This window comes from Bombina bombina, chromosome 3 (assembly GCF_027579735.1).
Source record: "Bombina bombina isolate aBomBom1 chromosome 3, aBomBom1.pri, whole genome shotgun sequence".
Classification (NCBI taxonomy): domain Eukaryota; kingdom Metazoa; phylum Chordata; class Amphibia; order Anura; family Bombinatoridae; genus Bombina; species Bombina bombina.
The window spans coordinates 97265420-97293014 of record NC_069501.1 but is presented as its reverse complement, the minus strand read 5'-3'; the positions used below and the strand labels follow the sequence as shown (position 1 = coordinate 97293014).

The 27595-nt window shown below is 35.2% G+C and overlaps 1 protein-coding gene across 2 annotated transcripts in view; it reads left to right on the top strand.

Moving 5' to 3' along the window:
• The first annotated feature begins 267 nt into the window (after window positions 1-267).
• The window catches only part of KCNJ15 (potassium inwardly rectifying channel subfamily J member 15), a 90440-nt gene continuing 63112 nt past the window's right edge, over window positions 268-27595 (top strand). Inside the window, exon 1 of one of the 2 annotated variants that reach the window (XM_053705932.1) lies at window positions 268-329. The gene's annotated coding sequence lies outside the window, so the exon portion shown is untranslated. The other variant, XM_053705931.1, reaches the window with a different exon arrangement.

Genomic DNA, 27595 nt, shown 5'->3' with positions numbered 1-27595 from the left:
CATACATAATTCAATTCTTGCTCAGAGGGAGCAGTTTTTCCCCACACATTAACCTCTCTATCATATGGTTTCTCTGCATACTTCCCCGTTACAAAAAAAGAAAAGTAAAAAACTAGTTAAAACCAATACCCAAGACCAACCACATTCCTTCATCATTTCCTTGGAGTCAGGGTGTCTGTGAGGAGCAGTGCAGGGTGGGTTGTTGATTCCAGTAGGTTCCTGTAATAAAACTAAAAGTGAACTAGGCTGTGCCTCTGCTGGAGACTCACTGCTGACATCACAGTCACTTTAATCAGATTCCTTTCCTCTGCTGAGCTTTTCTCAGTCAGGTAATTTTAAACTCCAAACTTGCACTGACTTGTTTCCACAGTGAGTTTAGAAGTGGACTTAGAACTCACCTCATCGTTTACAGAAAAGGCAGGTTTGCCAGTCATGGATTAACTTCTAATGTACAGTGACAACAGACAGGTAAGGGATGACAATTACAGATGTTTAACTTAAAAACAGTTCTTTAAAACAATGAATATTTACATTATACTAAACACCAGTTTTTTTTCTAAACAAAATACAATGAATTTCCAAACAATGTAAATATTCATGAAACTGAAAATAAATTTTATTTCATTTGTATTTGATACAATTTTAGTATTACATGTCTGCTTTGTTTTTCTTTCAGGAATATAGATTATATTTCTACATTGTTATGTGTTACATAAAAAATATATTAAGTCATGTTTTTACTTAATGTTGTTTAGCAACATCCAGAGGGTTTGGTACATTAGGAAATAAGCAAAAAAACATTCACTTAATTTAGCAATGGTGTGAAGAAATCTAGAAAAAAAATATTGCCAAATATATATTTTTTTAAACTAGGTGACTGAAGGTAAACAAGGTGTTGTTTTGATAACTATTGAAGTGAGGGAATTGTATAAGTTGAAATCTTTACATTAACCTCATATTATGGAGTCTGAAGATTTACTAAGATTCAGAGAAATCAGGGTAGAAGAAGATTACTAATTCATAGCATTAAAATTATGAGGTAGCTCTGTAGTATAAGCTTGGAAATTAAGAACTTCTGAGACTGCAGAACTGTAAAAGGGCATCTGTAAAGAGATTATCTGTGATAGATCTTTTACACATTACCTTATTTATAACTTTACCTGTCCTATTATGTTTTGATTATTCTATTCCTTCCTATGGCTGTTATTTCATATGCTTTGCTTTGTCAGTGGTATTTTTATTGGTATTTATGTTTGCTTATGGATGGTTACAATGTTTCAGCATTTTAAAAGTTGTACGTGTTTTTTTTTTTTTATTGGAGAGCATGAAAGTCTAATTATTTGTTATTTTATTAATAATGTTTATAAATAATGAATATACATATTGATGATAAGAATTGTATGAGAGCTGTTTCACCAATACATTTAGTTAAAGGGACATGAAACCCATTTTTTTCTTTCATGATTTAGAAAGAGCATGCAATTTTAAAACAACTTTCTAATTTACTTCTATTTTCTAATTTGCTGCATCTTTAGATTTCCTTTGCTGAAAAGCATATCTAGATAGGCTTTATAGCTGCTGATTGGTTGCTGCACATAGATGCACTCGCTGGTGATTGGCTCACCCATATGCATTGCTATTTATTTAACAAAGGATATATCAAAGAATGAAGCAAATTAGATAATAGAAGTAAATGGCAATGTTGTTTAAAATTGTGTTCTCTATCTGAATCAGTAAAGAACATTTTTGGGTTTAGTGTCCCTTTAAAGCAAATGGTAACTAACAATTAGTAACAAAGTTTAGCAGGTGGAATATTATTTACAACCAATTGTAAATTATTAATATCTTATTTGTAATTTGCCAACAGTTTCAGCAACAGTATATTGGGGGGTACAACAAGAATAGACAGGGAAGGAAACTTGGTCAGAATGATTATTGTTGTATATAATATTGTAGTCATTATTATCACCTATATATCAATTCCTCCCTGGCTTCTCAGTATTCTGGTTGGCTCCAGACTTTCATATGTATTTGGTTGGAGGCCTGGAGCTAAAGTATTCCCTAACCTGTAGAGCTGATAGTCTATTCAGTACTAGGAAGGGTTACATATACCTGCAGGGAGGCAATATGGATGCTTAGGATATTTTCTAATACTGTTAAGTAGAAATGCTACTAATTGCATTTTGAAGAAGAAAATGTCTAGAAAACTATTTCTTTTAAAGTAGTGGTGTGTCTTTGGGTGGGTGTGAGTGAGGGTATGTCTGAGTGTGCTCATGAGTGTTAGTGAGTCATTGTGGTGCACATGTCTGTGGTGTCCTCTGTGGTGAGATGTGTTTGTGTGTGAGTGAGTAATTGTGTTTGTGTGTGGGTCTGTGTGTAAGGGATTTTGTGGTCTATGTGTTTGTGTTCATGAGTGTGTGTGTGACTGAGTGTATGTATGAATGAGTTTGTGTGTGCGAGCGCATGTCTGTTAGTGTGAGTGTGTGTGCTGTGTGTGTGTTTTGTGAGTGTATGTGTGAGCGCATGTCTGTGAGTGATTGGTGCACGTGTCTGCGTATGTGAGTGAGTGTGCTTGTGTGTGTGGTGAGTGAGTAATTGTGTGTGGGTCTGTTGTGGAGGGGATGGGTGTTTGTGCCTGTGTGTGTGCGTGTTTCGTGTGTGTGAGTTTGTGTGTGTGACTAAGTGTAGTGTGTGTGCGAACGATGTCTGTGTAGTGAGGTGTGCGTGTCTGTGTGTGGTCTGTGTTTTGTGTGTGAGTGTGTTTGTGTGAGTGTGTGTGTGCGAGCGCATGTCTGTGTAGTGAGTGAAGTGTGTGTGTGTGTGAGTGTGAGTGTGTATGTGTGTTCTTTAACCATATATATTTTAAAGTAAGATATTTTTTTAAATTGACTTCCAATAGCGATGATAAGGATAAAACATGTAAGGGAATTCAGATATGGGCAGACTTTATGGGCCTTATGTTTGTTAGCATTTGTTCAGTGAGCCAATCATGTAGTGGCATAGCAGGTAGCTGCCAAAAATATTGTCCTATCCAGGACTCAACACTGGAGGGTGAAGAGGTTGTAACTGTGTTTTACCTCTTTGATGGGTTAATCACATAATCAACAACATGATTCATATAATAATAACGTGCTAATAAATGATTTTATTCTTACATTAGATTGTATCTTTAAAACAAGGATACACAATATGATGCAATTTGTCTGACTTGTTTTCCTACACTTTTCACTACTGCAGGATCTTACAACATTCTAATAGGAACACAAAACAAACCCTGCCAGTGCTTGGCGAGGTGGGGGGAAAACGTCACTAACTCTGACTTTAGTTTCCTACATTAGGATGCAAACTTTAGATAACAAACCCTGAAATTCTTGTACAATAATGACTTCAGGGTGTTATCGGTATTAAGAGGTTGTGTTGTAATCTGTTCTCGTGTTGTCGCTAATGATGAATTATATTCTGGTAAGATTACTGTCGGGTGGAAGAAATAAGAACAATAATTAATATGGCTGTAATTAATTAAGGCAATACTCCAAATAATAATAAGCATATCCCTTTTATGGTTTATTGAACAAATTATTATAATTTAAGTTTGGAAATTGATCTGATGATACCAAACCCCATTAGAGATAAATTGTATTAAAACTATAGTTTACTTGTCTGTCTGTCTGGTCTGTCCGCCTGTCCTTCTGTCTGTCTGTCTGTCTGTCTGTCTATCATCTATCTTTGTGATCTGTCTGTTTGTCTGTCTATCATCTATTTGTCTGTCTGTCATCTATCTTTGTTTTTTTATCAGTCTGTCTGTATATCTGTCTGTATATCTATCATCTTTTTGTCTGTCTATCATCTATCTATCTATCTTTTTTATTTGTCTGTCTATCATCTATCTGTCTGTCTATCATCTATTTGTCTTTTTATCTCTTCTTCCTGTATATCTGTCTGTCTGTTTATCATCTATCTAATCTTTTTATTTGTCTGCCTGTATATCTGTCTTCCTGTCTATCATATATCTGTCTGTCTATCATCTATCTATCTTCTTTATCTGTCTGCCTGTAATTTGTCTGTCTGTCTGTCTGTCTATCATCTATCCATCTTTTTTATCTGTCTGCCTGTATATCTGTCTGTCTGTCTGTCTGTCTATCATCTATCTATCTTTTTTATCTGTCTGCCTGTATATTTGTCCGTCTTTAATCTGTCTGTCTATCATCTATCTATCTTTTTTATCTGTCTGCCTGTATATCTGTCTGCCTCTCTATCATATATCTGTCTGTCTATCATCTATCCATCTTTTTTATCTGTCTGCCCTGTATATCTGTCTGTCTGTCTGTCTGTCTGTCTATCATCTATCTTTTTTTATCTGGTCTGCCTGTATACTCTGTCTGTCTGTCTATCATCTATCTTTTTTTTATCTGTCTGCCTGTATCTCTGTCTGTCTATAATCTATTGGTCTGTCTATCATCTATCTATCTATCTATCTATCTATCTATCTATCTATCTATCTATCTTTTTTATCTGTCTGTCTATCTATCATCTATCTATCTGTCATCTGTCTTTCTTTTTTTGTAAATTATTTTTATTATTGGCTATCTGTCTTCCTATCTATCTCTATCATCTATATGTCTCTCTGCCTATCTATTATCTGTCTATCTATCATCCATCTATCTATTATTATTATTATTATTATTATTATTATTATCAGATGTCTGTCTATCTATCTATCTATCTATCTATCTATCTATCTATCTATCTATCTATCTATCTATCTATCTATCTATCTCTATCATCTATCTGTCTGTCTATCTATTATCTGTTTTTCTATCTCTATCATCTGTCTGTCTATCTATTATCGGTCTATCTATCTCTATCATCTATCTGTCTGTCTTTCTATCTATTATCTGTCTATCTTTCTTAATATTTATTATTATTATTATTATTATTATTAAATAATAATTGGATAATCTGTCAGTCTATCCATATTTTTGTCTGGTGTCTGTCCATCATCTGTCTGTATATCATCTGTCTGTCTATCTGTCATCTATCTGTCTGTCTATCATCTATCTATCTTTTTTATATGTCTACCTATCTATCTATCTATCTATCTATCTATCTATCTATCTATCTATCATCATCTATCTTGTATAATTTATGTTGATTATACAGTCACATCAATCTACTGTTTGTAAATGTATCTTACTATTATTAATTACACGTTTTGCTACTTCAGTAACAAATAAGTATGTTATTGTATAATTTTTAGATATGACACTGACAATTTAGCCTCTCTATGAGCTCGATTATCAAGCCCTTTTCCTCCCTTCGACTGCATGTTCTCACAAGAAACCTGCCGTCAGTATTTATCAAGCAGCGGTCATCAGACACAAAGAAACCTGCAGTCAGTATTTATCAAGCAGCGGTCATCAGACACAAGAGACCCTCAGTCAGTATTTATCAAGCAGCGAATCATCAGCACAGAGAACCTGCAGTCAGTATTTATCAAGCAGCGATCATCCAGACACAAGAGAACCTGCAGTCAGTAATTTATCAGCAGCGGGTCCCTCAGACACAAGAGAATCTGCAGTCGGTATTTATTAAGCAGCGGTCATCAGACACAAGAGAACCTGCAGTCAGTATTTATCAAGCAGCGGTCATCAGACACAAGAGATCCTGCAGTCAGTATTTATCAAGCAGCGGTCATCAGACACAAGAGAACCTGCAGTCAGTATTTATCAAGCAGCGGTCCTCAGACACAGAGAATCTTGCAGTCAGTATTTATTAAGCAGCGGTCATCAGACACAAGAGAACCTGCAGTCTGTATTTATCAAGCAGCGGTCATCAGACACAAGAGAAACCTGCAGTCAGTATTTATCAAGCAGCGGCCATCAGACACACGAGAACCTGCAGTCAGTATTTATCAAAGCAGCGGTCATCAGACACAAGAGAACCTGCAGTCAGTATTTATCAAGCAGCGGTCATCAGACACAAGAGAACCTGCAGTCTGTATTTATCAAGCAGCGGTCCATCAGACACAAGAGAACCTGCAGTCAGTATTTATCAAGCAGCGGTCATCAGACACAAGAGAACCTGCAGTCAGTATTTATCAAGCAACTGTCATCAGATACAAGAGAACCTGCAGTCAGTATTTATCAAGCAAACTGTCATCAGATACAAGAGAACCTTCAGTCAGTATTTATTAAGCAGCAGTCATCAGACACAAGAGAACCTGCAGTCAGTATTTATCAAGCAGCGGCCATCAGACACAAGAGAACCTGCAGGTCAGTATTTATCAAGCAGCAGTCATCAGACACAAGAGAACCTGCAGTCAGTATTTATCAAGCAGCGCGTCATCAGACTGCTGCTTCCCTACCCTCTTCTCTACCTCTTAGGTGGAGAATGTCAATCTCCCCGGTCCTCGTCTGACTGGGGAGATTGACAGCTCCTTCCCACACGTGATTGGATGTGCGCGGGCATGGGGCTGAGATGCAGTGAGCGCGAAATTAGCACTTGTGTGCAATGTTAAATTCCGGCAGCGGATTGGTGCCTGCAGAGGAGAGCTGGGGCGGACAGGGGCAAATATAAACCGCCCCATCTGCCCTTAATTAATAAATCGAGCCCTATAAGGCATGATTCTGACAATTGATTTATGAAGTGTTCTGTATCATAGTTTCTTCTTCCATTAAACATATCAGTAAACATCCATTTGTTTGCAAAGGGTTCAATTACAAATGCAAATTAGCATAAATCATTTTTGTTATATGAAATACAGTTTAGCTCTTAAGTCTTTTCGCTTCTAGATGATGCTGCAGTATAAGCTTATTGCGTTGTTTGGAAGCAAAAAGGTTAACAGGCAGAATCTGTTGACGTTTATCAAACATTTCTCATGTTATTTCCTTGGAATATGAGTATACTTCATGTCAAAGAGCAGTGTTTACAAAGGTGTTCTCCAGAATTGCACTTAATTGTGTAAAACATTGTACTTGGTGGCAGCTCATCTCACAGGTAACATTTTCACTGGTTGAGCTTGTTTCAAAGTAACTCTATTTTTTTTTTTTTTTGCTTTAGGTCCTATGTATTTAAGTATATTGCCACAATGACTCACCAAGTGAGCTATTTTATTCTAAAGCTACCAATTATAATAAACCATCTTTAAAACCCCAAAACTGCCTAGTGTAGTTATTTTTGTAGCTTTTTTATTTAATCAAAAAAACTATAAAGCCCGCTATTTTAAAGGGCATTTTGGGGCACTTTTAGAAAATTAACCAAGGTCTAATCTCTGGTTGATTTTCGGATTGCTAATTCATAGGTAGCCATAACCAGCCACTTGTAATGACTGGTTAATTATTGCGTGCCTGCAAATGGACAAATTTGCCCCGTTTGTGTGAGTACAATAATTTAGCGCTCCACTTGTAAATCAGCCCTATATCTGTATATGGCACTGCAACACTCGTAAACTTTGCTACAAGAATGTTTACTTATGGAAGTTTACTGCAGTAATTTTTCAGTTCTGTCTGGCAGTTAAGGGGTTAAAATTTACAAATTGTCACAGTCACCTACACAGAACAAAGTGCTATTTCCTGTTTTTTCTCTTTTTTTTTTAATGAGTAAATATAATAGCCAGACTGTATTCCTTGGAAACAGGTTAGACGCACTCTCTTTGAAGTAACAGACTTTACTAATAGACAGGGCCAATAAAAGCATACACTCTAATTATTTCATAGAGAACTTTGGAAGCATCTTGAACCGGTCTTGGATTGGATTTTTATGCTGTAAAATAATCTTTGATTTGGATTTTTTCTTTGATGTCTCAATTAGTATATTTTAGTTTGCTCCTGCTCCACCTCAACATGCAAAATACTGCTGGAACTATCAAATCATGAAAGCCAAACACATTCTGCCAGAGAGAAAACCGTAAATGTCAAGAATTAAAAATCTGCCTCCCTGTTGTGCTGTATCTTACTATTAATATGGCAAGTCTGAGCTACAACAATGTATTTACCGGTAGCAAGAGCATCATTATCTGTATGTAACCAGTTATTTTATCAGCTTTTACTGGGGATAGATATGCTGCACGTACATCAAAAGCTTTAAAAAATAACAAAAAAAACATTTTTGTTTATTGTTTTTTGTTTATTTTCACTCTTGAAATTACAACACTAATTATCTTTTTACTGAACTACAACAATGGTATCAGAATAATGTAAAACAGAAATGTGATATATAAATTGACAGTAGAAAGGGATATTTACACTTATGCTTCTTTGGGCTAATTCTGCCCCTTCTTTCTAGATTTATCAAGATCCCCTATCATATACTTGATCCACATATGTAGCAATGCATTACTGGAAATAACAACAACTTTAAATCCTAAAAGTGTATTCCTTTTTTTAATTGGTTGAAGCATTTTAGTGTTGCTCTGTCTGTGTGCCTCTGTATATTACCACCCCCCCCCCCTCCCCCCCAGTGGATTAAACACATTAAAACTGCTGTGAGCAGGCAATAGTGTCGCTACTAAACTTGATAAGGCCGGTGAGCCAATCATGAATATACATAAGCGCATAACCACAATCACATTCATATCCAGCACAGGTGCAAACGGTATTGATTACCTAGAACAGATTTAATTGTTTTTAACTTCTTTGAAGGGCCAAGACACAGAACAAAGTAAAAGAGCTCTAGTGCATTACATGCTTTAATATTGCACTTTTATGTTGTTTTAAAGTTTTAAAACATGAAGTACAATGTGCAGACACCCATATAAAACCCTCCATTGTGCTTGTCCTAACACCTAAACTTTCCTTCTTAATTTGCATAATAGTTGCCCCCCTTAACAAAATTCACTCTTCCCAATTCAGAGAAGAGTTACTTATAATCCACCATTAACTGAAATACCAAATTGCATAAGGACATAAGAGCAATCTCCTTGCTATTATGTCCTGAAAAAAATATAACAACTTCCATTTTTTTTCCTCTTTAAAGCCAGTTGTGATGTTGTGTCCTGAGATTCTGTGCCTTCTGAGATTATTCTGTTATGATATTCCATTGCATTGAGGAATTGTTTGATATCAGGTTAGGTTGGGGTTATGGTCCTTTGTAAGGTCTAGGGTGAGATTAGGGATAAAAGTTAGGTTCGGGTTGAGATTAGGTTAGAGTTGAAGTTAGAATAGAAATTAGAGTTAAGATTAGGGTTAGGGTTAAGAGTAGTATTGAGTTTTGGAGATAGGATCAGAAATCAGAATAGGATTATGCCGGGTGTTAAGTTTTAATGAGAGTTCAATCCTTAGGGGCAATATCACCTGTGACATCCTCAATGTCAACATTGCTGCAGCCAGATTCTAGCTAAAGTGACAATGGGGCAGAATTATCAAGCTCCGAATGGAGCTTTATGCCCCTGTTTCCGCACGAGCCTTCAGGCTCGCCGGAAACAGAAGTTATGATGCAGTGGTCTAAAGACCACTGCTCCATAACTTGTCCACCTGCTCTGAGGCCGCAGACGTCAATCCGCCCGATCCTATATGATCGGGCTGATTGACCCCCCTTGCTAGCGGCCAATTGGCCGGTGAATCTGCAGGGGCCGTATTGCAACAAGCAGTTCTTGTGAACTGCTTGTGTAATGATAAATGCCGACAGCGTATGCTGTCGGCATTTATCGATGTGCAGCAACATGATACGCTACATTGGTATGATGTCCTGCTCGCACATTAATAAATTGGCCCCATTGTGTGTAAACTAAAATGATGTTAGTAGTAGTTTATCAAGGATGTAAGATGTGTTCCATGTGGTCTCACGAGTCTATAGTTACTAGTTTGTATGTTATTTTGAGGTATTTATTTCTGAAGTGAGAAATGGGTAACTTTAGTGAATCAAATGCATTAAAAAAACATTGGTGAAACTTTATAGATTTTTATCTATCTATCTATTATATCACTTTCCAGTTTGTTAGATTATGCATTTTTCATGAGTTAGCCAATCAGAGACTGTGTCACCTGAGCCACTATTTTAATGGTGTGTGAAGCTCCCGCAATTCATTGTCAAGAGGGATTGCTGAAACTTTGCAAGAATAGTAGAGCTTTGGTATAGAAACAAGCATTTTACAAACAAAAAGGGGACTCCATTGGCATTTAATTTTTCTTAAACAGTGACAGACAACAGACACAATGTGGGACGCAGTTCATGTGAAGATTTAAGAGATTACATATACATTTATGGCTATTAAACACACAAATAATATACATCCTGAAAATGCCCAGTGACAAAGGACCAGATTTAAGTAAAGCTGCAGACCACCCTATGGGCTTCGTTTATTAACGGTCATATGGACATTTGCTACAGTGAACATGTTCATTGGACATTGCAGTGAGAGGAAAGCACATTTAACTTTGCACAAGCATTTGCTTGTGCTATGCTGCCCCTGCTCAATGGCAGTCAATCAACCACAAGCAGGGGCTGTCAATCATCCCAATTGGATCCGGATTTTTTTAAATCCGCCACATTTTAGGGTGCAGAGAGGTTAACAGTGGTCTTAAGACTGCTGCTACTTAGCTATTGTTTCAGGCGAGCCCACCCACCTGAGTCCCCGAAGTGCACATTTTCATCTGTGTTTTTTCCCTGGACACGCAGACGCTAATGCAGAGGGTGGCTTATGGTCCATGGGCTACAAGTAGATATCCTTGTTTTAATAAAATAAAAATAAAAAAATGAATTTCCTTGTCTAACTATAACTATTAGTGCCCTTTGATAATTCCCAGAGTAACTCTTTGAAATGAACACTGAAAAACAAGTACACCCTTCCATATTCAGATATGTCTGTATTCTAAAATGCTGAAACATGAGAAACCAGTTAGACAAGCACTTCAGTGAATCACTTTACAAAGGAAATTTAGTTCAGGTTTTGTAGAGTGAAAAAAAGGTATAAAAAGACATAAGTCACGTTTCTGCAAAGAAAATATTTGATAAAACGCTGTAAGGATTAAACAAGTTTAGTTATTGTGGGCTTTTTTAATATTTTCCTAGAATATTTTTAATACGCAACTAATGAATAATACAAAAAGATAAAATATTAAAGGGAAAGGTTATTGTTATGCCTGTGTGCAATGGTGTTAACCCCATAGCTGCTGAAAAGAGCTGCAAATCACAGAAATCAGTTATATAGCTATTTTATTAAATCTGTTCTTTATTTGTGTGCTTAATGTTCATGTATATCTACAGCTAAACACTGTGGCTTAGTTGGGCAGCCAGGCTGTGTTCATTTGCTAGCAGTAAAGTGTGTATATTACAAGACTACAGTACCCAGGGGCAGTTGTGGTGAACCTTGTTAACCCTTTGGATCCAAGAAGATGAACACTCCTTTGGGAAACATTGCAGCTATCTCTGGAATCTGAACAATTCCCTTAACAATAACCCTAAAGGGACATAAATGTGCAAGAGTATTGACAAGTTAGAACATTTTATTGTTGCACTATTGCTTGTGTAACCCATCCAAAGGGATTAAACGCATAGTTAAAGTAAGCTCAAGAGCACCGATGCACTACTGGGGTCTAGCAGAACATGTTTGGTGAGCAAATGGCAAGAGGCATATATGTGTAGTCACCAATTAGATAGCTTCTGGAATTGCACTGCTGCTCCCTGGACCAGCATGTAAAGGGATTTCATAAAAATGTTTAAGGTGTTATGTTTTGGCAAACGGAGAAATATGTACATTTGATAACTGAAAATGTGATATTTTGTAATTGTGCACTCTTGTCTGAGTCATAAAAGATTAATTTTTATTTCTGTGTCCCTTTAAAAATATCAACAAGGAAATGGCTCTATCCCAAAGAGATTACTGTAACTCATGAGTAAAGGAGGACATCAGATAAACAATATAAAAACTTTGTTTACCTGATTCCTCACAAGGAGCTAAATTAGACCGTTAGGCCATTAGACCATATCATTTTAAGACTATCATCTGCAAATGGCTTAAACACACAGTAGAAATACTGCCTGGGACATGCAGAGCACCGCTCTTCCCAAGTGGAAAATGCTGCTGATCCAGTCAGTAGTCACACAGCTCAGATGTTGAACAAGCGCTGCGGAATCTGTTGGCGCTCTACAAATACCTGATAATAATAATAAGTGCTGCTGATTGGCTCAGCTGTGTTTTCCGCTCATGACCAGCAGTGAGCTGCCTTTGCAGGGGTTAAACACTCAGTATTCTAGGGTTGATAGTCTTAAAGGGGTATTAAACAGTATAAGATTGACATATAACATGATTAATTATGTGTATTAAAAAAAAAGGTTTTGCAATATGCTTTCATTATTTATTTTGCCCCCTTTTCCTGTAATTTAACTATAAAAATTTGCAGTTTTCTCGTTTCCACTGTCTCTAAAAAGTAATGGGCGATGCCATGGTTGAACTTAAGTTTTCTAATTATATATCTTTTCTTCTGATGACAATTTGTGGAAGATAAAAAACAGGCAAAAAGAGAGACTGCCCAAACAAGGCTGTGTTGTTTGCGCAAACAGAGATAAATAGAAAACTAGTTAAAAACGGTGGCTCCCATTACTTTATACAGGGAGTGCAGAATTATTAGGCAAATGAGTATTTTGACCACATCATCCTCTTTATGCATGTTGTCTTACTCCAAGCTGTATAGGCTCGAAAGCCTACTACCAATTAAGCATATTAGGTGATGTGCATCTCTGTAATGAGAAGGGGTGTGGTCTAATGACATCAACACCTTGTATCAGGTGTGCATAATTATTAGGCAACTTCCTTTCCTTTGGCAAAATGGGTCAAAAGATGGACTTGACAGGCTCAGAAAAGTCAAAAATAGTGAGATATTTTGCAGAGGGATGCAGCACTCTTAAAATTGCAATGCTTCTGAAGCGTGATCATCGAACAATCAAGCGTTTCATTCAAAATAGTCAACAGGGTCGCAAGAAGCGTGTGGAAAAAACCAAGGCGCAAAATAACTGCCCATGAACTGAGAAAAGTCAAGCGTGCAGCTGCCAAAATGCCACTTGCCCCAGTTTGGCCATATTTCAGAGCTGCAACATCACTGGAGTGCCCAAAAGCACAAGGTGTGCAATACTCAGAGACATGGCCAAGGTAAGAAAGGCTGAAAGACGACCACCACTGAACAAGACACACAAGCTGAAACGTCAAGACTGGGCCAAGAAATATCTCAAGACTGATTTTTCTAAGGTTTTATGGACTGATGAAATGAGAGTGAGTCTTGATGGGCCAGATGGATGGGCCCGTGGCTGGATTGGTAAAGGGCAGAGAGCTCCAGTCCGACTCAGACGCCAGCAAGGTGGAGGTGGAGTACTGGTTTGGGCTGGTATCATCAAAGATGAGCTTGTGGGGCCTTTTCGGGTTGAGGATGGAGTCAAGCTCAACTCCCAGTCCTACTGCCAGTTTCTGGAAGACACCTTCTTCAAGCAGTGGTACAGGAAGAAGTCTGCATCCTTCAAGAAAAACATGATTTTCATGCAGGACAATGCTCCATCACACGCGTCCAAGTACTCCACAGCGTGGCTGGCAAGAAAGGGTATAAAAGAAGAAAATCGAATGACATGGCCTCCTTGTTCACCTGATCTGAACCCCATTGAGAACCTGTGGTCCATCATCAAATGTGAGATTTACAAGGAGGGAAAACAGTACACCTCTCTGAACAGTGTCTGGGAGGCTGTGGTTGCTGCTGCACGCAATGTTGATGGTGAACAGATCAAAACACTGACAGAATCCATGGATGGCAGGCTTTTGAGTGTCCTTGCAAAGAAAGGTGGCTATATTGGTCACTGATTTGTTTTTGTTTTTGAATGTCAGAAATGTATATTTGTGAGTGTTGAGATGTTATATTGGTTTCACTGGTAAAAATAAATAATTTAAATGGGTATATATTTGTTTTTTGTTAAGTTGCCTAATAATTATGCACAGTAATAGTCACCCTGCACACACAGATATCCCCCTAAAATAGCTATAACTAAAAACAAACTAAAAACTACTTCCAAAACTATTCAGCTTTGATATTAATGAGTTTTTTGGGTTCATTGAGAACATGGTTGTTGTTCAATAATAAAATTAATCCTCAAAAATACAACTTGCCTAATAATTCTGCACTCCCTGTAGAAACTAAACCTTTACACTTATATTTTCAATATTAAAAAAACTATTATAATTTTAAAAAAATTCACATACATATTATTCCCAGGCTAATCTTTGCTTTGAACATATTATTATGTCTAGCAAGTATTTACTGTTTAAAATTCCTTTAAAATGGCATACCCTATTGGATAAGAGCATGTAATATATTGACTATTATGGCCCTTTATTAATATTTTATGTAAGTTTATAATAAAGATCAAGCAAAAAGCATATATTATAATCACAAAACACACAGATATAGTGGGAGGTTGTGGACTTTAAAGAAACATCTACTCTCCAAGTTAGATTTACCAAAATCCAGAGAGTATTGGTTAGTTGGTATTTGGCTTTCATGGAGTTCTGCCAATTCACTTATGGCCCTCAAAGTTCCCCATCTCAAAATTATTATAAATTATTGGTGTGTGTAACTTAACATTATGACAACACGGGCAGACAATTCATAGCTTAAAAGATGTGCTTTTTTATTAAAGGACCCATAAATACAGTAGGTTTGCATACTTAACAAATGCATAATAAAATTACAATGTTATAGCACTTAGTCTGAAATTTGTTAGAAAAAAATCTACTACTCATTTGAAGTTCAAAGTTATGTCTATTTCAACTGCTTCAGGGTCATGTGACAGCCATCAGCCAATCACTAATGCATATACATATTATCTGTGAAATCCTGCACATGCTCAGTATGAGCTGGTGACTCAAAAAGTGTTAATAGAAGTAAATTGGAAAGTGCTGCTCTAACTAAATCATGAAAGTTTGATAGCAACTTCCAGATCACCCTCTTAGAGTCACCACTGCTCTGATCCGGCTGTCGTTTATGAAAATCTTGCTCTGGTGCAGATGGGCTTTAGTCGCTCAGGTATTTAAATTTAACAAGCAGTGCTATTAACAGGATCTGTCTCTGCCCATAAAGGAATTAAACTGGCTAACTTTTGCTTACAACAAACATGTTAATCAGTTTCTCAAGCTTACGGATAAATGGAAATAAGTCAAAATGAAAGGAACAAGATTGAAGCTTCCACAGGATTCCTTCTTATGGCTGTATTAGGATTTTTCTGTTCTTCACCAATTACTAGATCCCTTGCTAGATAGATAGAGAGATAGATATAGATAGATAGATAGATAGATAGATAGATAGATAGATATACATAGAGAGATAGAAAGATAGATAGAGATAGACATAGATAGATAGATAGATAGATAGATAGATAGATAGATAGATAGATAGATAAAGATGGATGGACAGATAGACAAGTTCAACTGCTATTTTTTAAATCCTTTCTTTTTTTCAAATTGAAACAAATGAAGATCATTTAGTTTTCTTGTCATATAAGAAGAAACTATAAAATGTTGCTCTACAACATATTTGCAAGACAATTTTATTGCTGTTTAAAGTCGATATTGTCTTTAAGTTTAAGTTTGAGAGCATTTTCATAGATGTTTAGCATTGATAATTGCTTTATGTCAGCTCATAAAGAATTCCTGTAAAGAACATTTTTTATGAGTAGTATAGAGTTAATTTGCATTATATAGATACAGATTAATATACAACAAGCTTACAAGGCTATATAAAATGTATTCCAAAAGATATATACACTAACTCTAGATTGAGGCAGTGCTCCAAGACCATTTCACAGAGGTAGAAAAGTGGATCTCAAAAAACAAACTCTTCCTAAACACTGACAAAACTGTCACAATGATCTTTGGAACGGTATCTAAATTACACAGACTACAAAATTCCCATCTACGCATCAAAACAAAATCAATTTGCACACTGACCGCAGTCCACTCTTTCAAATACTTGAGTATGTTGTTAGACCCCAATCTATCTTTTGGCCTCCATATTGAAAAACTTGTACAGAAACAAATCCTGCATAAGCCCTACAGTAAAGTAAAAGATTGTACAGCAAATGCTGATGCCTATCATGGATTATGGGGACATAGTATACGCACCAGCACCGCAAACTCTCCTTAATAAACTTAATACACTGTATAACTCGTTCTGCTGCTTTGTGCTACAATGTAACTACAGGACCCACCATTGTAACATGCTAAAAGAACTAAACTGGCTGTCGCTGGAATACAAACGCACCCTCCATTTTTCCTGCCTTGTGTTTAAGAGCTTTTCTGGGAAGCTCCCACCCTACCTGAGCAGAATGCTCTCCCCGGTTATTCCCACCTCCCATAACCTCCGATCCAGTACCAGCACATTATTTAGTCTGCCTCCTTACAAAAAAAAAGCAGCTCAATCCTCCTTTTCCTACAGAGCACCACAATTATGGAACGACCTCCCGCACACTTTCAAGCCTTCCCCAAGAATAAAATCCTTTAAGAGATCCCTCTCTACATATCTCAAAACAGAATAAACCTGTCATGGTTGATTATATATTTCCTACCTGTTTCTATGTTAAATGTTTGCATATATTATGTATTATTATTGTTTTTGTATTTTATTGTACCCTATTGTATCACTGCAATGTTTTGTGGACCCAGGACATACTTGAAAATGAGAGAAATATCTATGTATCCTTCCTGGTAAAATATTTTATAAATAATAATAATAAATAATTATTGTCCAAATCTCAGTTTATTGCAAATAACCTTTGAAACTATTTTATTATAAAACTGTAATTTATAAAAGCACATCAACGTGTTTGTGTGTGAGTATGCAAGGCCGGATTTGCTTGCAAGGACACCATGAGATTTCCCGGTGGGCCACGGCAGCTGGTGCTGGCCAGCTATAATTTAAAGGGGTGGTGCTGCTGGTACGATGATACAGTGGTATCCTTTCTCTTCTTGTCTGAACTATCAAGGTCATAAAGTAGAGAAGAAATAATGCAATAAGGAAATGCTTTAACAAATTTTCTCATTGTATTTTTTTACACATTCATATAAAACCTTTGCTTTTTTTCTCTTTGGGCCACCACTAATCACTGTTGCTCTGTGACCACAGCCTTTATAACAATTTTTTTCATATATAATTGATAAATACAGAAACTTTTTCACTGCTAACTTTTAGTATTGAAATGTAACTGACCTATATCATGTCTGCCCTAAGAATGTTTGTTTCTAAACCACCTGTCAATCAGATTTCAAACAGATTGCAAAACTGATCAGTCACCATGATGTCCCCATTGTTCACTTTCTGTTTTATTATATACTGCTATAATATTTTATTGCACCAAGTACGTTTCAGGATAAATAAGATCATACGTCGTTATGGAAAGGGCAACGTCCTCTAGGATGTAAATATACTAATTAAAATCGCATGATTAAAAATTATGAATTCATTTTTGAAATCTTGTTAATGGTTTTTCTTTCAGAGAGGCAATATTTTGAAGTCCTCCTTGGCAACAAAAAGTCAATTATATTTACTTGCGAATTATATGCTTTTCTGGTTTCAATAATTATTCATGAAGTTGTTTACTGGTATGGCCAAACTTAGATTATTTATCTAACTTGATTTCTGCCACCACGATGTCACCACTGCCATGTCACCTACACAGAATTCCTGTCTCCCATAATATTATGGACATTGAGATATTAATGTTAGCGAAAAAGATTTGGGTATACTCTGTTAGTTTTAACCTTTGTATTAGGGAGGGGATTAGCGCTGTACATTCCAGAGGGGTGGGGCCTTTTTGTATTATGATATTGGAGTCCTCATGAATAAATGGAAAATAACTAGATTTTTAAGATGAACACATAAAAACAACAACTTTCAACAAGGTTTCAACTAGTTTTTGATACCCTGCTATTTAGATACTGATTTAATTAATACTGATGTGTTCCCTGGTTCGTAGCACCCACCATATTGATTGTATTTGTTCAAGACATCTACAGTAGTTGAATGGTATTAAGGCAAAAGCATATTATCAATGATTGTGTCTATTTTTTTTTTATTTAGCTGCTATTACACCTGTTTGATGGGTTGTGAAGTGCAGCAGCTTATTAGTCACACAAATGCACTGTTACCACAAGTTTATTATAAACGGTATCACATACTTTTACAGTTTATACTGATACTGTTTATTACATGTAAGTGTTAACTTTGAATTTAGACTTTTGGAAAGTTGAAAACTCCTTTGCAAAAGAAAAAGGAAGTTTTTATTTCACATAAACGAAAAAGACCTTAAACGTAGTTACAATATTCTATATTTTATATTTTTGCTGTAGTTTTGTTATAGAGTTGTTTAAATAAAGATGTCCCATATTCTATAATGTTTTAGGTGTGCGCACTGTAAGAAAATATGCTAATAGTTTGTTTTATTTATTTATTTTTTTAAATAAATTTGAAGATTTTTATGCTCTGCTATTTATAAATTGGTCTAATTAATATGGATATGTTCCCTGGCTCTTTGCACCCACCACATTGCTGGCATTTGTTCAAGAAATTTGTTTGAAATGAGGGTAGATTTTTTTTGAAGAAGGCAAAAAGATGTGTATTGTTGTGCAAATCTGTCTCTGTTTATTTAACAGCTATTACATCTCTTTGACAGGTTATGGAGTGCAGCAGTTTACGAGTCATTCAAATGTATTGTTACCACTTGCGTATTATAAAGTTTATTATATACATTTCAAGTTCATATTGATATGATTTATGACACATACATAATGTCATGTGGGTCTTTTGGAAACTAAGTTGGAACCTCCTTTGCAAAGGAAAAGTCAGTTTTGTATTTAATGTATTGAATTTTGTTATAGGATTTTTGAAGGAAGACAGGAAGTTAAAATTAAAAGTAATACATATCTCAATTATTTCTATTAAGTATAATCCACTGCTAAGTGCTTTTTTTTACAACAGTAAAAAACAGACTGTTTCATATCTATTTAACAACAAGGAGCCAATTTATTCTGAAAAATCAATAATTTGCTGCATAAATGTGCAAGGGACATAATATGATGTGTTTCCTTGCCCCATGTTTATATTTCAAAGCAGAGCTCACATAATCATTAGTCAGGCATGGAATTATGTATTTTACTTCATCGAGAATTACAACCCAATTAAACTGGTTTATGTAACAGCAGAAGTTATAATTAAATGTGTGGTTTAAAGTTCTTAAAGTAACAATAACAATGAATGTATTGCTCAACAGCTGTGTTTAAATGTTAACAAGCTGGCAGTCAATCAGAATGGTCAATTGACCTTGATTTGCAGTGATAGAGTGAGAAGGAATGTGCTGCAGAACAGAAGCAAACACGCATGTTGTGCTAAAAGTGGCAGGGAGTGAAAGTCATAATATTGTACAAAGGCAGGGCTGGCATACAAACTCAGTGATCTCATAGAAATCCCATTCATGGTACTTAGCTTTAACATGACAATGTAATATTTCTGTGTATTCTGCATATCATGTGCCCTGAACTGAGCTCCAGAAAATTAAAATTTTAGCTGAAATACACATTATTTTTATGCTATTTCAGCTAATAAACCCCACATTGCAAAAGTTATGCATAGCAATTCTTTTTGTTTTGCCGTGCAGAGGCACAGACCTTGAAAAACTTTAGGAATAGAAATAAATTAAATCATGTATTGATCAAGGAATCACTGTGTAGTGTGTAACATGGAACTCTGAAGTCTATATTTTTGTCTTTAGTCTCTATAGAGGCAGCTACATGTATATGAAACCCAAAAATGGTATTTAGCCACCACCAATCAGGAAGCGCCACCCAGGTGCTGAACCAAAGATGGGCCGACTCGTAAGCTTACATCCCTGATTTCTTAAATAAAGATACCAAGAGAATGAAGAAAAATTGATCATAGGAGTAAATTAGAAAGTTGCTTAAAATTGTTCTATCTGAATCATCAAATAAAAAAAATTTGTGTTTAGTGTCCCTTTATGTTACAGTAAAAATAAGCCAAATCTGTAATAAAATTATATTAACCTTTTATTTTTTACAGAGCATTATTACACATTTAAATATAATCATATATCTGACATCATTTGGATAATCTGCACACCTATGTCTGAATTTTTTTGTGTGGATTTCAGTTCTGCTTTTAATTCTATTGTTTCTGATTTACTTTTTGTTAAATTAAAACAACTTAATGTGCCCTATTCCATATGCCAATGGCTTTATAGCTTTTTAACTAATAGGAAACAATTTGTTAAAGTGAATGGGCTGATTTCTGACCCTGACTTCCTCAATACAGGACAGGTGTCCCACAGGGTTCTGTTCTTCTTCCTTGCACTATTCCTTATATTGTATGCCTGCAAATGAATCTGTGGGGTTATTGAAATTTGCAGAAAACACTTCTCTGATTGGGCTTATCTCAGATGAAGATTAATTGAGCTATACCATGGAAGTAGACAGGCCAATAACATGGAGGGAAGCAAACAAGTTAAATATTCATAAAACCAAAGAGATGGTAATTGGTTTTAGAAAAAAAAGTCTTCATCACCTTCTTCTCTGAAAATTAAAGATTGCCCAGTAGGTTGAGTTACATTGTACAAATTCCTTGGCTTCTACATGATTTGAAATGGTACGTTAATATTTTTAGTATAATTAAAAAGTTGTAACAATGTTTGTACTTCTTAAGGCAGCTTAACATTTTTTGCCTGATTCAAAAACTTTAAAGGGACATGAAACCCAAATTTTTTCTTTCATGATTCACATAGAGAATACAATTTTAAACAACTTTCTAATTTACTTCTATTATCTAATTTGTTTAATTCTCTTGGTATCATTTGTTGAAGGAGCAGCAATGCACTAATTGTTTCTAACTGAACACATTGATGAGCCAATCACAACCAATATATATATGCAGCCACCAATCAACAGCTAGAACCTAGGGTCTTTGCTGTTTCTGAGCTTGCCTAGATAAACCTTTTAGCAAAGGATAACAAGAGAAGGAAGCATGAATGAAACATTTTGGGTTTCATGTCCCTTTAACTTGTTTTTATTCAGCCATCATCAAATCAGTTTTATCATCCTCTATATTAACCTGGTATAGCTGTGCTACATTATCATTAAAGGGGAAACTACACCAAATTGTGAGATCTGCAAAAAAGATCATTGGGTGTCAATTTATTTCTTTTAAGGACAATTATTTTTTAAGGATGAATAAGAGAATCGGAACAATTTCATCTGAGTTCATCTAACTCTAGCCATTGTTTTTTAATCGCCTATCTTTTTATCATAGGCCAAGGTTGAGAGTTTTATGAACTCAGACAAACCATTTTTTAAATAGTTTTTTTTCCTAGGCTATTAAAATAGCAAACAGGAATACTTCTTTTATATCACTTTTGGTACGATAAATTGCACTTTATATATTTAATGATTAGATTTTTACACTACTGGTTGCATTTCTTTGTTCATTGTCACCTGATACCTTTTTCCACATGAAGAATTCCTTTTATTTATATATATAATACTATATTTAAACTATATAATAGTGAGATCCGCGCTTGCAAAGTTATAGTAATAAAGCCAACAGATACAGGTGATTTTCTCCAAGACACCCTAAAGTAACATATAGAGTTTAATGTTGATTGATCAGTACCACAAAGGGTATTGGATCAAATTAACATCTATGGAGCTATAAACAGCTAAACTATAAACTATATGGCCATGTGAATGATATGTCTGAATAGATAATAAGTCTCAATAAATTATATATTATTTATAAAAAGACAGATTGTCTTCAAAAGCAGGGGTTCAATAAAAATAAAATTGTATCTAAACTCTTCAAATAATGTCAGTTCATAAAAAGATATAGCATTTAATAAGCAAAATGAACAAATATTAACCCTTAAAAAAATATCAATTTATACAGTCAGAAGTCGCATTAAAAAAGTCAATTCATACAGTCAATAGGTCACAATACTAATTGCATCAATTCATATGATCTGTTATTGCAATTGCAGTACACAATCAATTATACAAAACAATTCTTAAGAAAATGAAAAACAGTTAGATGCTTCATAAAACATAAGAAATACGCCTAATAGTAGAATGACACATTAAAATCAATGAACATATGGTGGTCTATATCAGACACTCTACACAGATTCAGTGTAGTAAACTGGATTTTCAGTATAAAATTGAGTTCATCAATCTTTACGATAAGACACAATGGAACATTTCCCAGAGTCTTTTTAGGCGTTAATGTTATTCCGGCATTAACAGGTGATTTCCTATGCAGGAGAAGGAATAAACAAGACAAGAAAAAACTTGTCAAAAGCAAGAAATACGTTTCAATAGGGGTGTTTAACATCTTACTTACACCGGGTGGTGTCAGAAGATTCACAGAGCGTGGTCCAAGTGATCTCCTCTTAAATCCTTGCAGCGGGACCTCAGTTCCTTTAGCACAAACAGCTGTGCAATTGCGGTCGAGAACGCCAACGGTTACGGCAATACCGCCGTGGCTTTTCAAATAATAGCAGTGTGTGGAAAAGAGCAGGTATGGATCCTCAAGCGGATCAAACAACTGAGCACAATAGAGCTCTAAAGGAACTGAGGTCCCGCTGCAAGGATTCAAGAGGAGACCACTTGGACCACGCTCTGTGAATCGTCTGACATCACCCCTATTGAAAGGTAATACTATATTTGCCAAATAAATTATCCTATTCAATTCTACATTGCATTAAAATACAGGCACACCTTGTTTTATTGCGCTTCACTTTATTGATCTTCGCAGATAATGCTCTTTTTACAAATTGAAGGTTTGTGGCAACCTTGTCTCGAGCAAGTCTATCATCGCCATTTTCTAAATATATACACATATAAACACATAAATACACATGTATATACATATATATACATGTATAAACCCATATATGCACACCACCAGCAAAAAGATTATGACTTGCTGAAGGCTTAGATGATGGTTAGCATTTTTTTTTAGCAGTAAAGTATTTTTTTAAATGAGGTATGTACATGTTTTTTTAGACATAATGCTATTGCACACTTAATAGGCTACATTATACTGTAAATATAACTTTTATATGCATTGGGAAACAAAAAAAATTGTGTGACTCACTTTACTGCTATATTCGCTTTATTGCGGTGGTCCGGAACCAAATCATTAATATCTCCAAGGTATGCCTGTATATATTTATATTCTTTGGATTATTTAGAATATTTTACAGTATTTTTAATCATTTTTAATAATTGTAATTCTTTTTTTTTATATATATTTTTTTATATTTTATATGTAATATTTCAATAACATGCCTTAAAAATACAAATTTTTGTGCGCTAACCTGATTGCTTTAAGATCTAAATTGAGAACCGATGCCCATATTCCTTATTTTACATTCCTTTGTTCTTCACATAGAATATAAAGTACTTTTTATTATATATATAATATTGTTCATGTAAAATACACTTTGTTTTATATATATATATATATATATATATATATATATATATATATATATATAACAAAGTCCAATGATTGCACTCTCTGGGCTTAACTCACAGCAAACTTTAATATATATATATATATATATATATATATATATATATAGATATGTATTTAAGAATTAAAAGGTCATTATCCTGAAAGTGAAGAACACTTTAAATGTGGAATATATATATATATATATATATATATATATATATATATATATATATATATATAGTAAATATACAGTAAAATACATAAATACATCTGTACACACACACATATACACACAGACATATACATATTTAGACATGTATTTGTATGTATCGCTATGTTAAAGCCCTTTGCTTGCCTCATATCTTTTGATTTTTGTGCAACCCCGACGCACTTTAAATTATATTGCACAGAAGCAAACGTGATTACTTTCTACTTGTAATATGCAAACACCCATGATAAACCCGATATCGCTCGCACAACCTGTTAGCACTCCCCTCGTAATCTAGTCTTTAATTTAGTAATATTATCAGTCAAAAACTGTGCTAGTATTTATTCTTTGCAAACACACATTTTGTTTGGTACTTATAAAGTAAAGCCTAATGCATGTAGCAAGGTTGTTATGGAAAAAAAGTTATTTGTGAGCCCTAGGGTCTAAACACGAAATTAGCTTAAAAAAAACCCAGCTGGTTGAACGTTTACAGCTAAACATTATTAATTAACAATGTTGTTAAGCTTCACTGGACTGTAGTTACTAAAGGTTACCTATTCATTACCACAGAGCTTATACAAGAACACATGTTTCTCCAAGACATGAATACTTTATGCATTTCTGGCTAATTATTAGTCAAAAGTTATTATGCTAACTTTGGACCCAAGAATCTTCCTTACCTGACTTTTTTATATCTGCTTTCTCTTTGTTTACAGACTGTTAAGAGAAAAAAAGGCTGCCAGATTTTCTATTTTAAAGTTAAAACCTAAAGGGACAGTGTAGGGCATGTAATTTTAAACAACTTTCCAATTTACTTTAATCATCAAATTGTCTTTGTTCTCTTGCTATTCTTTGTTGAAAGCTTAACCTAGGTAGGCTCATATGATAATTTCTAACCCCTTGAAGGTCGCCTCCTTTTTTCATAGCATTTTGACAGTTTTTCACAGCGAGGCAGCACTAGTTCATGTGTGCTCACTCCGCCCCCTTCAGATTCACGGCCAATCTGCCACTAGCAGGGGGTGACAATCAACCCAATTGTATTCGATCGGATTGATTTCTGTCCGCGGCCTCAGAGCAGGCGGACAAGTTATGGAGCAGCGGTCTTTAGACCGCTGCTTCATAACTTCTGTTTCCGGCGAGCCTGAAGGCTCACCGGACACAAGGGGCATCAATCCATACGGAGCTTGATAAATCGGCCCTTAAATCTCCTTTCCTCCAGCCTTAAATTGTGACCTCTTGTCACAAACATTTTTCTTGGAATAAACAGAGCTTTCACCATCTCTGTATATGGGCCTTATAAATATATTTATATAAAGTAATCATGTCACCTCTCAAGCACCCATTTTCTAGAGAAAACTAACCCATTTTGGCTAACATCTCCTAATAGCTTAAATTCCCCATTCTCCTTATCAGTTTTGTGGCCTATCGCTGGTAGATTCGTCTCCAGAACTGCATTCCATACTCAAGGTGAGGACTTACCAGGGATTTATATAGTGACAGAATTATGCTTTCCTCCTTTGTATCAATGCCTCTTTTAATATACTCTACTATCATATAAGCCTTAGAAGCTACTGCCCTGCATTGTGCACTCATCTTTAGCTTGTTATCTATTATTACTCCCAAATCCCTTTCCTCCTCTGTTTTGCTAAGTCTAGTTCCATTTAAATAATAGGCTGTTTGCTTATTTTTACTTCCAAAATGTAAAACTTTACATTTTCCAGTATTAAATTCCATTTTCCATTTACCTGCCCATTCTATTGTTTATAAATCCCCTTGTAAAGCAATTGTATCTTGCACTGACCCAATGACCTTACACAACCTTTACCTGATTGTCCAATCTGAGTATGATCCATTTACTACTACTCATTGCTCCCTGTCTTTTATCCAGTTATTTATCCATGAGCTAACATTTTCAGCTATTCCCAGTCCCTTCATCTTGTTCATTAATCTTTTATGTGGCACTGTATCAAACGCCTTTGCAAAATCCTAGTATATCACATCCACTGATTCCCCTTTATCTATTTTTTACTTACTTCCTCGCAGAATTGAATTAGATTAGTTTTAAATTATCTATTTCTCATAAAACCATGCTGATATGAACTTATAATTTTGTTTACACAAATATACTCGTCAATATAACCCCTTATAATCCCTTCAAGTATCGTCCCCACTAACTAGTCTATAGCTTCTTGGAACAGCCCTGTTTCCCTTTTTTAGAAAGTAACACCACATCAGCTTTACGCCAGCCCTGGAGTGCTATGGGCTAGATTTATTAACGCCCTACGGCTGCAAGTTCTCACAAGAACTTGCTCGCCGTCATATATCAAGCAGCGGTCACCAGACCGCTGCTTCCTTAGCCTCTCGTCACCTCTAATGTGGCGGAAAATTTGTATTTATTTTAGCTAGGTAATTATTAAATAGTTAATAACTATTTAGTAACTATTCTACCTAGTTAAAATAAATACAAACTTGCCTGTAAAATAAAAATAAACCCTAAGCTAGATACAATGTAACTATTAGTTATATTGTAGCTAGCTTAGGGTTTATTTTATAGGTAAGTATTTAGTTTTAAATAGGAATAATTTAGTTAATGATAGTAATTTTATTTAGATTTATTGTAATTATATTTAAGTTAGGGGGTGTTAGGGTTAGGGTTAGACTTAGGTTTAGGGGTTAATAACTTTAATATAGTGGCAGCGACATTGGGAGTGGCAGATTAGGGGTTAATAAATGTAGGTAGGTGTCGACGATGTTGGGGGCAGCAGATTAGGGGTTAATACATATAATGTAGGTGGCAGCGGTGTCTACTGCTTGTTTGAAATTCAGAGAAAAATTCAGAGAAAAATTCCTTTTTCAATGGGACTCCCATAGCGCCGGTATTACGGGTTTGCCTGGGAGGCCAAAAAGTAAGTGGTACACTCTATAACCACAAGATCTGTACTGCCATCTAAAGTCACTAGTTATGAGTTTTACGTTACAAAGCTGTAACATAAAACTCATAACTAAAGTGTTAAAAAGTACACTAACACCCATAAACTACCTATTAACCCCTAAACCGAGGCCCTCCCGCATCACAAACACTATAATAACGTTATTAACCCCAAATCTGCCGCTCCAGACATCGCCACCACTATTAAAATGTATTAACCCCTATTCCGCCGCTCCCCGACATCAACACCGCCCTCCTGCATCGCAAACATTATTTAAATATAATTAACCCCTAATCTGCCATCCGCCCCCACACCGCCGCTATAATAAACTTATTAACCCCTAAACCACAAGCCCCCACAACGAAATATACTAAAATAAACTATTAACCCCTAAACCTAATGCCCCCCTAACTTTATATTAAAATTACACTTTCCCTATCTTAAATTAAATTAAAACTTACCTGTCAAATTAAATAAATAAATTTTAATTAACAATTAAAATAAGATAATTATTAAACTACAATTTAACTAACTACCAATTAAATTAAACTAAACTACACATTTAAAAAATCCTAACACTACTCTAAAAATTACAAAAAGTATCTAATTACAAAAAAATAAAATAACTAAATTACAAAGAAAAAAAACACTATATTACGAAAAATAAGAAACAAATTATCAAAAATAAAAAAGAATTACACCTAATCTAATAGCCCTATCAAAAAAAAAAAAAAAAAGCCTACAATAAACTACCAATGGCCCGTAAAAGGGCCTTTTGTGGGGCATTGCCCCAAAGAAATCAGCTCTTTTACCTGTAAAAAAAAAATACAAACACCTCCCAAAAGTAAAACCCACCACCCAACCAACCAACCCCCCAAATAAAAAAAACTATCTAAAATAACCTAAGCTCCCCATTGCCCTGAAAAGGGCATTTGTATGGGCATTGCCCTTAAAAGGGCATTTAGCTCTTTTAC